Here is a 13,202-nt window from a genome sequence, read left to right on the forward strand (position 1 = left end):
TAGATGACGCGCCCGACAAGCACCGCCTCGGCCACGCCCCCATATGTGTGGACAAGATAAAGCTGAACACGCGATAGGGAAAAAAAAAATGTACAGTTAGACACAGATCTGATCTTGGACAAAAACAGAGTACCAAGGGCACTGCACTTAAAAATTTAAAGTCAGGAAGAAAAATATCACCACTGACAGACAGCAAAAAAAAAAAAAAAAAAAAAAACCGGCCTGGTTCACAGATTTCTGAAATTTTAAAAGAGGCTCCACCCACATTGTCGCCACACCACCTTGTGTTAAAAAAAAAAAAAAAAAAGTTAAAACATAAATTTCTCTTTGGAAAAGAATCTTTAACAAGGGCGGCGCTGGCGGAAAAAATATCCTGGTTGGGGGGAGCTATGCCTTGATTGGAGAGCTGCGTCAACATGGCGCCATTTTGGGTCTAACTGCGCTGAACTACTGAATGGATCGTTTATGTTTTCAACATTTTTTAAATCATTTAACCACATACAGCAACAGATCCACGTACAGGTGCTATCAGAAAAATATAAAAATAGTTAAGCTATCAAATTTACATAAATTTACAATTTATGATGATTTATTTAATAAATTTAAAGCCTGATTTATGCAGCTGCTGCTCTTTAACTCCGTGTCATGCAATGAGGTGCGTGACAGTTTTAAAGTTCTCTGTCTCTGGATTATGTTTTATTATGGACTAATTTTGTGTCCCTGTGCCTTCTGGTGGTCAGCCTTGCCCCTGGCGCAGGTGGTGCAGGCCTGGATGTAAGCCCGGACATCAGTCTCCAGGGACGCCCACCAGAAGCGCTGCCGGACTACTGCCACGGTCCTACGCACCCCTGGGTGGCAGGAGAGTTTGGACCCGTGACAGAAGTCCAGGACGGCAGCCCTGGCCTCTGGTGGGACGTATAGTCTGTTCTTTGGTCCTGTTCCGGGATCCGGGCTCCGTGCCAGGGCCTCCCGGACGGTCTTCTCCACGTCCCAGGTCAGAGCAGCCACGATAGTGGACTCCGGGAGAATGGGTTCCGGTGGATCCGACAGCTCGGTCTTGACTTCCTGTTCATGCACCCGGGACAGGGCATCCGATCTTTGGTTTTTGGTCCCGGGGCGGTAGGTGATCCGGAAGTCAAAACAGCCGAAAAACAGTGACCAGCGGGCTTGCCTGGGGTTCAGTCGCTTGGCGGTCCTGATATACTCCAGGTTCCGGTGGTCAGTGAAAACCGTGAAAGGCACAGACGCTCCCTCCAGCAGGTGTCTCCACTCCTCAAGGGCCTCTTTCACCGCAAGGAGCTCTCGATTGCCCACGTCATAGTTCCGCTCTGCTGGGGTCAACCTGCGGGAAAAATAGGCACACGGGTGAAGAACCTTATCGGTTTCTCCGCTCTGGGATAGCACGGCTCCTATCCCTGAGTCAGAGGCGTCCACTTCAACCACAAACTGGCGACCAGGATCGGGCTGCACCAAGACCGGTGCAGTCGAGAACCGGCGTTTCAACTCCCTAAACGCGGCTTCACACCGATCCGACCAGGTGAAGGGAACTTTTGGTGAGGTCAGGGCCGTCAGGGGGTTAACAACCTGACTAAACCCCTTAATGAACCTCCTGTAGAAATTTGCGAAGCCGAGGAACTGTTGCAGCTTCCTACGGCTTGTAGGTTGGGGCCAGTCTCTCACCGCTGCGACCTTGGCCGGATCCGGGGCGACGGAGTCGGAGGAGATGATAAACCCCAGGAAGGACAAAGAAGTGCGGTGAAACTCACACTTCTCGCCCTTCACAAACAACCGGTTCTCCAACAACCGCTGCAGGACCTGACGTACATGCCGTGCATGGGTCTCAGGGTCCGGAGAGTATATCATCCAGATATACGAAGACGAATCGGTGCAGGAAGTCCCGCAAGACGTCATTAACCAAAGCTTGGAACGTCGCGGGGGCGTTAGTGAGGCCGAACGGCATGACCAGGTACTCAAAATGACCTAACGGGGTGTTAAATGCCGTCTTCCATTCGTCTCCCTTCTGGATCCGAACTAGGTGGTATGCGTTCCTAAGATCCAACTTTGTGAAGATTTTGGCTCCATGCAGGGGGGTGAACACTGAATCCAACAAAGGCAACGGGTATCGGTTGCAAACCGTGATCTCGTTCAGCCCCCGATAATCAATGCATGGACAAAGACGGCCATCTTTTTTTCCCACAAAAAAGAAACCCGCTCCCATCGGAGAGGTGGAGTTACGGATCAGCCCGGCAGCTAAGGAGTCCCGGATGTAGGTCTCCATCGATTCGCGCTCAGGTCGGGAGAGGTTGTACAGCCTGCTGGACGGGAACTCCACACCTGGCAACAAATCGATGGCACAATCATATGGACGGTGCGGGGGAAGAGTGAGTGCCCGATCCTTGCTAAAAACGTCAGCAAGATCGTGGTACTCAACCGGCACCGCCGACAGATTGGGGGGTACTTGGACCTGCTCCTTAGCCTGGGAACCGAGGATCCCAAACACCTCCGATGGCAGGTTTCACTCCACTGTACCACCACCCCGGACGGCCAATCAATCCGGGGATTGTGTTTCAACATCCAGGGGAACCCCAGAATCACATGGGAGGTAGAAGGAGTCACAAAAAACTCAATCTCCTCCCTATGATTCCCTGACACTACCAGAGTTACTGGTGGTGTCTTGTGTGTGAGTAAAGGGAGTAGGGTGCCATCTAGTGCTCGCACCTGCAATGGTGTAGGTAGCGCCACCAGAGGGAGCCCTACCTCCCTGGCCCATCTGCTGTCTAACAGATTCCCTTCTGACCCTGTGTCTACCAGTGCTGGGGCCTGAAGGGTTAAATCCCCACTAAGGATTGTAACTGGGAGTCGTGCAGCAATATGTGTGTGTCCCACGTGAATTTTTTGGCCCACCCTAAGCCCAGTCTCTAGGGGCGGGCGTTGGTGTTTAACCGTTCGGGGCAATCGCTCAATTGATGCTCCATTGAGCCACAAACAAAACACGCCCCGCGTGGAAACCTCCTCTGTCTATTAGGTGGTCTAAATGTGGCCCTGCTCGTGTCCATAGCTTCGTCAGCAGGGGGAGCTGTCGCCCCACGGGACATAGATGCCAGGGAGCGTGGGAAGGGCGGCCCTTTCTCGGACCCGGAAGGAAGAGGGACGACGCGCGCCCGGCCACGTCCTTCATCTCGTTCCCGACGGCGTTCCTCCAACCGATTGTCTAACCGTATAACGAGATCAATAAGCCCATCTAATTCCCGCGGTTCATCCTTGGCCACTAGGTGCTCCTTTAGGACTGACGACAGTCCGTTTACAAAGGCGGCGCGGAGCGCAGCGTTATTCCAGCCGGACCTCGCAGCCGCGATGCGGAAGTCGACTGCATAAGCGGCTGCGCTCCGGCGTCCCTGTCTCATCGACAGCAGCACGGTTGAAGCGGTCTCTCCCCTGTTAGGGTGATCAAACACAGTTCTGAACTCCCTCACAAACCCAGTGTATGTGTGAAGGAGCCGTGAATTTTGCTCCCAAAGCGCCGTAGCCCAAGCGCGTGCCTCTCCCCGAAGCAGAGTGATCACATAAGCTATTTTGCTTGCGTCTGACGCGTACATGACGGGACGTTGTGCGAAGACGAGCGAACACTGCATAAGAAAGTCCGCGCACGTCTCCACACAACCTCCGTATGGCTCAGGAGGGCTTATGTATGCTTCAGGGGATGGTGGGAGGGGTTGTTGGACCACCACTGGAACGTTAATATCTAGCACAGGATCGACAGGAGGAGGAGCTACAGCAGCGCCCTGAGCGCTCGCCGCCACTTGCGCGGAGAGAGCCTCCACCCTGCGGTTCAGGAGGATGTTTTGCTCGGCTATTTGATTCATTCGAGCCGTAAAGGCGGTGAGAATATGCTGTAGCTCACCAATCACGCCTCCTGCAGATGCCTGCGCTCCCTGCTCTCCCATTGGTTGTTCAACAGCCTGGTGACGCCCCTCGGAGTCCATGACGCTGGCCGAGATATCCTTTTGGGAAAGTGTAGTGACACGGACCCACAACAGGGGGCGTAAATGAACGGACAATGGAAGAAGTCAAATTATAACACTTTACTGGTGTGAATGTCACAACCAAACACAGCAGAATCAGAATGTGCAACAGTCAATTAATAAAGGTGTCGTGTGGGCAGGCTCGACGATAGGAGACGCCCGTCAGGAAACGAACCGGAACCACACGATTTCCACCGCCACCTGAACCCGAGGAATACTGGAGCCGCCAAGTCCCGGAGTCCCCAGGTGGCCACCTCTCCGGCGTGTCGGATCTGGTACTGCTGGCAGAAAGCAAAAGACAGTCAAAGGGTGGGTGTGTGAACACCCAGTAACAATGGTGGGAATACCACCTCCACCTCTCACTCAACACGTTGCAGTGGTCTCAGAGGAAAAGGAGCGCCGTCATGCACAGCCTCCACCAAAACGACCGGTTCTCCTGCAAACACTCACAATCACAGATTTATAAATCTCAAAAAAAGGCTGAGAGTAGTACCTCCAAATGAAGATGATATCTCCGCAGTTTGGTGGAGGTGTCTTCCTGCTTTTATACCAGATGTATGGATTAGTGACAGCTGTCACAGATGATGGGTGACAGCTGTCACCACGGCTTGTTCCTGAGGCGGCAGCGCCCTCTCGTGCCTGAAGCCCGCACTTCAGGCAGGGCGCCTTCTGGTGGTGGGCCAGCAGTACCTTCTCTTCTGGCGGCCCACACAACAAATTTGATCCTCAACAAGCTTTTCTTTCTACAATCATCACCTCAAATCAAAGGTAAGCTGTACATTTTCCTCTTTTACCGACTTCGTGCTGTAAATGTGATGCGGACTTTTCTGATCCACTTATCAGCGTGCGCGTTATATAATATGATGGCAGGGAAAGGATTAAAAGTAGAAAACTTGTCAAATCACAGCCTTTTGTGTTTGATTTAACAGGTGCACGTCAGGCTGCGGGTCCGAGTTTGAACGCCGTTTGAAAAAACTAACCGGTCTGACTTTTAATCACAGAAATGATTCCTCTCCCACTTTCCACAAATTGGCGAGTGTCAGAGCTGAACTTTAATTTGTACCTCTGCACGTCCAGACTGCTCGGAATTTTTAAATGGAAATTCATTGTGATCGGACGGGGCGAAAAATGCGATGTACAAAATCCGTTATTTGCGGTGTTTATTACATGGAAAACAATATAAAAACTTTTTGACTTTTTTGTCTGGTGACTGCGAAAATACGCTTTATACGACGACGGTTTAGTTGACTTTTGTTGTACATGGGACTGAACAATGATGATGATGTCCATCCCACACAGCTGACTTTATTTTCCCAAATTTTTCTTCTGTTCGGATCTGAAGGGAATCTATACATCTTGAAACCCTTGCTGTGACTATTTGTGCATCCAAATGCACAGCAACCTGGCATTTTCAGCAAATAAATAAATAAAATAGCTGGATTTACATGCAGAGACATTAACAGCCAACGCTATTTTTGCCCCAAGATGGCTCCATGCATTACGTGACCGATTTTTTTCGACTCGTCATGTTGCCACTCTCTCTAATAAAGGCACTCTAACGCAAATGTTCATAATGCATTTGCTGTTTTTATCAGTGTTTTTTCTCAGATGTTCAATGCACAAAGCACACTGCACTTTATTTATTATACTGTACAGTGGCTTGCAAAAGTATTCGGCCCCTTGGCATTCCACACATTTTAATTTGTTTATGCCATTTCAAATACAAAGAGTAAATCAAGTTTGTCAATATAAAAAAAATCTAACATTTTCTTCCTTAAACTCAAACTCAAAGCAAATCTCTGCAATTTGATATGAAATAATAAAAAATAAAAGCCAAGATGATGGGTTGTATAAGTAATGGGCCCCATAATACCTGTAAACAATCAGCTTTATTGCCAGTTTTCTTTAGACACGTCAGGGGATGGATACATGAAAATTTCCAAGTCACTGAATATGTCTTGGAATTTATTTACATGAATTATGAAGAAATACAAACAGTATGGCACTCTGTGGTAAATCTGTATGGAGCAGACAGTTCTCAAAAACTGAGTGACTGTGCAAGTTGGAAAAGAGTGAGAAAAGCCACCAAGACACTCAGTCAACCCAGAAGAAGTTACAGGTTGCTGTGGCTGTGATTGAAGAAACTGGGCACAGTGCAAGTTTTGCATTTTGCATCCCCAGTTATACAGCTTCATGATGAAGTGGTATAGAGGAGGATTTTCTTTTTTAAAAAGACATGAAAGTTCAACTACAATTTGCCAGAAGGTGTATCTGAGATGCAAGCCTAGATTTGATGTTTTGATGAAAGAAACAGTTTCTTTGACTTCATGCTTGGTTTGTACTCTGACATGGACTGTCTACTGTGGGACCTTATCTGTAGACAGGTGTGTGCCTTCCAAATCTTGTCCAGTCAACTGAATTTAGCCCAGATGGACTCCAATTAAGACTAAGAACCATCTCACCTGAGCTCAATTTTGAGCTTCATGGCAAAGGTTGTGAATACTTACATTAATACTTACTTTATACGCTAGTTACCAGCTTTGTTTATACCTTTTGGCTAGCAAGGTACAGTTGGCTTATTAACGGCTAATTTAACGGTAGCTCATCTACCTGTAGTTATCTTATTTTCATTATTTACATTTTTATCTTATATGGTGTAGATTTTTAATGATTCTTCAGTTTATGGGTCCTTTAATAGAACATATAGTATCTAAGTTTGGGGTTTCCATTAGATAGCATATAGAATATGTATTTTGTCTTCCTATAGTAAGCTAGCAGGGTGTACTTTAGATGCATAAAACATATTACATCATAGCTTCTGTTTCTATAATAAAATAACCTGATTTATAGTTTAGCCTACTAGCTATAATTTAATTTTACTGCTAGTCTACAGACTAGGTATGTATATACTACAATCTTCTGTATTAATATTTAGGTTTTAGAAGCTAACTCCTATAATATTATGTAGTAACTATATTTCTTATAAATGTTGTTTATTACCCTTATTGTGTAAATATCACTTATATACATGATGTCCATTTTCTTGAGCCGCTTGGGTGGGTAAGGAGAGTTCCCATGGGATAAAAAAGCTTTTCAACCTATCATCCCTGGTTCTCAAGATCAGGCACCTAAGTGGCTCTGCTCTTCTATTCTACTCTTCTTTTTATTAGATATACTGTTGTATGGCTGGGGGGGCCTGGCTGCCTTTTTGTTTCTGTCTTTTGTTTTTCCTTCCAGGTGGCTTGCATTTGGGACTGAGTGGCTGTGTAGCTGAGTTTATCAGGACCTCACCCTGATCACCTGAGGCTGATCACCTGCGGCTCGTCAGGACTCACAGCTGTGGTGCATCTACATGGATTGGAACATGGTGGCATTTAAGACTGGAGTACACAGTGTGTATTTGCCAGAGACTCGACCTTGTGACCAGACGGGTGAGATCGTCGTCTCAGGAGCCATCTCATCATCAGTGGATGCAGAGAACGTCCAGGTTTGATGCATGGTCTATGAAAGAGGAGAGGGTGAGGTCTCACGCTCGTCAGCACACTTCCTGAGGTACGTTAGATTTTGTGACTAACATTTATACAGTCAGTAAATGTGGTGTCCCTCACACCTTATTATATTGAGCTGTATGTTGGTTGTTTTGTGAACTGGATGTTCCATGCCTGCAGGGTGGGAAGATGATTAGTAATTAAGCCAGGAAGTGTTTGCTGTTTGTACACCTTTGAGCGTTCTCTCTGTGTTGAGTGTGGACTCACATAATGATTCCTTCTTTCACAGACTCGGTTTGTCGCGGCCACCTGGGGGGTGTCGGCGGGGTCCTTGGGTCCGAACCAGTTCTGGCTCCAGACCGTTAGCGCTGCTGGGAGCGCACCGCAATCCACCACGCCAGACCGCGCACTTTTATATTTTTCACAGCACTGTTATGTTTATTAAACTCTGTTATCCTTTGTACCGTGCTCTGCTTATTTTATACTGGGTCCTTCAAACGCTGGTCGGTTCTCTGGGCTGCGTCCGACACATAACATATATACCTTAGATACACTAGTAGAGTTCTACCTTAGAATTGAAATGTATAATAGAAGACATACCTTATTGAATTTTCATGTGATTTCTTAGTTTTTATTTTTAATAAATTTGCAAAAATCTCAAAATAAAACTTTTTCACATTGTCATTATGGGGTATTGTGTGTAGAATTTTGAGGAAAAAATTGAATTTCAACTATTTTGGAATAAGGCTGCAACATAAAATGTGGAAAAAGTGAAGAGTTGTGAACACTTTCCAGATGCACTATATGTCAGCAGTGCAATTTGAATTACACATTGCATCACACTGCCCAAAATATTAAAAATAAAGGAAGCCTTGATATATGACAAAACCACCCAGCTATCCTTTTCTCCATCTGTTTTCACCCTTTGAGGGTCATAGGGGACCGGAATAAACCCCAGTACCCAGTGGGTGACAGGCAGAGCCAAATGGAACGAGTATCATGATCATATTTTTCCTCCAGCTGCTGTCGCTGAACTACAGTGTATCTGAGAAGCTGGGCTTGGGAGTAAGATGAAAAAAAAAAGCAAATTGTGTTAAAAAGATGTCTGACCACAGGTCACATGCTGTCAGCATGACTTCATCATGTCTGCCTTTGCCACTTCCAAAGGTTGAATCCCTCCAGCTCACACGGCTTCACCAGTATCTCATACAAACAAGCACACAGCTGTGCGTGCACGCTCTCACACACACCCTGTCTTTGGCTGCCTCACAGTGTTTAAACTCACAGTCCTTGACACACATTTCAGCTCGTGTGCATTTTTTATTCAGAGATATGGGTCAATAATGCCTACAATATTACACAGATTAAAGAAATTCTTTTGTAGTGACCTAAAATAGTGAAAAGTATGTAATTAAAATTCATGTATTCAGCATGTTTCAAGAATAAAATCACAAAGTGCTTTACAAATAACAACAAACTCGAAAATAAAGAGATTAAAACAGAACAAAAGGTCGGATGAATTAAAAGCAAGCCTGTACAAATGGGTCTTAAGCTTCATTTTAGAAGTTTCCACAGTGTCGCCAGATATCAGTTGCAGTGGGAGGGCATTCCACACTTCGGGAGCCGCAACCTTGAATACACAGTCTGTTTTGATTCTCAGCCTAGACCAAGCAACCGCCAACTTGGTCAGAGAACCTCAGAGACCTGCTTATTAAAAAAGGATGCAGACATGCGCTGATACAGAGAGACATTTGACCGTGCAGACCCCTGAAAGTGATCACCAAGATTTTAAACTAAAGTGTAAACTTTATGGGGAAACAGTACACACACTCAACTTCAACCGCTTATCCAAGATCGGGTTGCATGGGGCTGGAGCCTATCTCAGCAGTCATATTGTTGTGGGACAATAAAATGTCAACTTCCAACTCCATGATCTCTTACTGACTAAATTAAGGATCCATCTCTCCAAACCGAGAGAGAATGTAGAGATCCACAGTGTGTCACTTCCAGGCAGACCAGACGCTACACTATATTAGTTGAAAACACTGAATTTGACATTTGAAGAACGACAGGATACTGGAGCAGGAGGACGAGAGGAGGAAATTTAGGTGGAAAACCAAGCAAATGTTAGCATTAGTCTTGCAGTGGGAGCACCCCCCCACTGTCAGTTTAGGATCTTGGGATGAGAGCCCTGAGCAAATAATTCTATAGCAGTAGCCTGACCAACACGAGATGCTCCTCACTGTTCTTGTGTTGCCAGACTTGTATGTGGCTCAAATACGGTTACTGTAAACTCACAGAATGCTTGTCATATTTAACCTTTGACCTCGCAGCCCACCCTTAAGCTCACATTGTGTGTGAAATTTGATAGTTTACTCTCTCCTGTTTAAATAATGTTGCTAAAAATTACAATTAAATTACACAATAAAACATGTTTTTTGTGTCTAATCTCAAATCTAAACACAAATGCAAAACATGTTTTTAAAAATAGTTTTTATTCAAAACATAATTTTGTCAGAGTGGCAGTCTAACATGGCAGGCGTTACTGGGTACGAGTGGGGGAGCATAAGGTGTGCCATGTGTGGGCATTGCACCTCTACACTCCCCCCGAGCGAGGAGTCCACCAAAGAAACTGTTGCTTTGGAGGGTCTGCAGGTAGCGCAGCCTCGGGGCTGCTGCAAACTCTCCAGTCAGAGCCGCCTCCTTCTGCATCAGCGGTGAGTTCAGGTGTCCCTCTGCAGCCACCACCTGAAGCAGGAGCGAGTGAGAGAAAAGAAAGGAGAAAGAACAGGACAGAGGGTGAGGTATCACTGCTCAGACAATGATCTCAGACATGTGGCTAAAAAGAACTGAGTAAGAATAAAACGTAAAACCCCAACACTCAGGAATGTTGTGATATTTGATGGGATTTGAACACTTTGTCTGACACAGAGTTGTGCAGCTGCTGGGGACAGTTGGACATCCTGATCTCCACCTGCTGGATCTGGATCTCCCAGTCCTCCATGGTGGCTTCCAGAGTGGACGGAGAAGACACCTCAACATGCCCATGTTTACATGCAGGAGACACGCCCACTAATGGAGTCGTACTATCAACACTACTGTATAGAGAAGAATGAGAGGGGAGCTGATTCTAGACCACTAGATCCTGAACAAGATGTCTGACAGCAGAACCTCCTCACACTGGTTCATCATCAGAGAGTCTAAAAGCTGGTGTACCTGTATGATGGAGGTGACCTCTTCCTGCTCTGACAGGATGTCACGCAGGCTCATTGTGCACAGGACCTTCCTCACAGCGGTCTGAGCCAACAGCCGGATCGCCACGTGCACATCGCTGACGTTGGTCACACACTTGGCAGCGTTCTGGACCCGGTAGCAGATCACACCATCAGCCTACACCCGGACAAGATCTTCAGTCACAGCCTGAAAGCAGCAGAGCAACAACAGCTGTTTTCTTCATGATCTGGATGTGAATCGAGGAAACAATTATTTTCTTTAACAATATGAAACAAAATGTTTTGACCTTTACTGTCAGAAGTCACAAACTGATGCATATATTTTGAAAGAAAAATGTGTTTGACATGAGAAATTGTAAAGACGTCCAACTAAGATCCAGATGCGGTGAACTGTTGTATGTGCAGGTGCACTGTGCGCTCTGAGTGCCGCTCTAGTTTGAATGTGCTTTAAACGTCTCAGACTGTGACACACACACTGATGTGTTGAGTGTAAGTGGACGTGTGTGTCGTACCTCCTGTGGTGGGATGTTGAAGGTGATGGTGCCGACGTCGACTCTCATCAAAGTGTCCGTCCACGGCAAGACAAAGACCAACCCTGTGACATCACAAGAAGACAAACTAAAGCCGCCGCAAACAAACACAGTCATGATGAAGCTTCTGCACGAATGTTTGAGAAACACTTCCAACCTGGTCCCCTGTTTCCTCCTTGCCAAATGTGTCCCAGGCGATAGATCACGGCCCGCTCATACGTGTGAATGACCTGTGGACAGAGAGAAACCACATCAGTGCTCACAAGTCACTCTGTTCTTTATCTACGTTTATCCTGGAAGTGGATAGTGAGAGATGTTCAATCAGCTCATTTTCACTAAAAACAAGATTTGATCACTTAAAATATTTATCATTTAAATACGTTTAATCAAACACAAAAACATATAAGTAAAGAAACATTATAGAGGATTAATGTGCAGAGCTGTAGAATTAAAAAACACAGAATAAACATGAAGTCAGCCTCAATAACTGACGTGATCAGACCGGATGCAGCCCGACGACTGCTTATCGACTGTCAATAATCTAAATATCAGCTGCAAATGATCAAAAACTGACCTTAAAGCACCTCCATATGGAGAGGGGCAGAGTGAACAGCAACACGAGGTAGGAGAGAAGCACCAAGAATCAATCACAGCAGCTCAAGATGTCATCAGGACTCTCCAAGACTGAAGGAATGAAAATTCATTGACAGCACAAAATCAGTTCAACTCATTCAGCTCATCTGTGGAAATCAATTCAAGGAGTGATTTCATGAAGGACAATTAGAAACAGCAGCACACAAAACACATTCATTATTCAAGAAAAACAATAAACATTTTCTGACACTGCCTTCAAAACTCTGCATCTTCTGTCTTTTGTCAGTTTCACCATATTTGGTTTGTAATTTTCATAGGATTTCTTTGGGGGGAGGGGCGGAGTTTATTCTGTAAACCAATGTTTTCATTTGCCTTGACACCTATATGGCCGTCATCTTGGATGTTCAAAATGGAGACTCCTATAGTAGGTGGAGGTTTTGTGATCACTGCTGTTGTCTGCATGTTTGTTTGTTTGTATAAATGAGTACTCAAAATCAAGGTAGCCGTGAGGGATTTTGGACCCCATAGAAAGAAATCTTCCTGGGCCACTCCCCATATTATTTTGCCAGTATTATAATTGTATTAGGGGACTCTCTGGGCCCCTGTCAATCATGGGCCCCTAGAATTCTTCTCCTTATTCTTCCCTCTTCAGCACCCCTGCAAGAATGACAGCCAGATAGACCAGAGATGTTCATGTTTTGCAAGTCCAAGTCGAGTCTCAAGTTTCTTCCCATCTGGGATGTGTTGAACACGACCTTGTTAAATTTTATTAAAATTCTGAATTCAAACCTGTATGATTGCACATCCATCTCGGGAGGTAAGACACTTGTTTGTTTAACCTGACCAGCAGAACTGGTACCTTCATCGACATCATCATCATAACCTTCATATTATTAATGTTATGAGTTTTCTTGTCACCCATTAAAGGTGCACTCTGATTGGCTAGTGGTTCCTCCTGTTTGACCTCAATGATGGGCAGAGGACAGGTTTTGTGTTTGTCCAGGTGAACAAATGTGTGGATTACCTGTCTGACTTGTTTGTGTTCTCATTTTTTCCTTTCTTTTTTTTCATAGAGTTCTACAGTTGTAAACATTGTTGGTAAAAGTGAACCTCTTGCTTCCTGCTGACAGAATGAACTCCTTCCCTAATCTTACATCTGATGTCTTTAGCAGGTTGTGCTTTGTGTGACACAAAAGTTGCTCATTTGTAATAAAGCTTAATGTCAAATGAGCAAACTGTGTGCTTTGATTCCACCCCCGCCCATTTAAATACATGAAAATTCAGTAAGGTATATTTTATATATTATATTCCAATTCTAAGGTGGAACTATGTCAG

General features: G+C 45.5%; 1 pseudogene; it reads right to left on the reverse strand.

The window, feature by feature from the left end:
• Positions 1-10,024: 10,024 nt before the first annotated feature.
• Positions 10,025-11,916, reverse strand: LOC117516400 (annotated as a pseudogene).
• Between the last annotated feature and the right edge of the window lie 1,286 nt (positions 11,917-13,202).

The sequence above is a fragment of the Thalassophryne amazonica genome, chromosome 1 (genome assembly GCF_902500255.1).
Source record: "Thalassophryne amazonica chromosome 1, fThaAma1.1, whole genome shotgun sequence".
NCBI lineage: Eukaryota > Metazoa > Chordata > Actinopteri > Batrachoidiformes > Batrachoididae > Thalassophryne > Thalassophryne amazonica.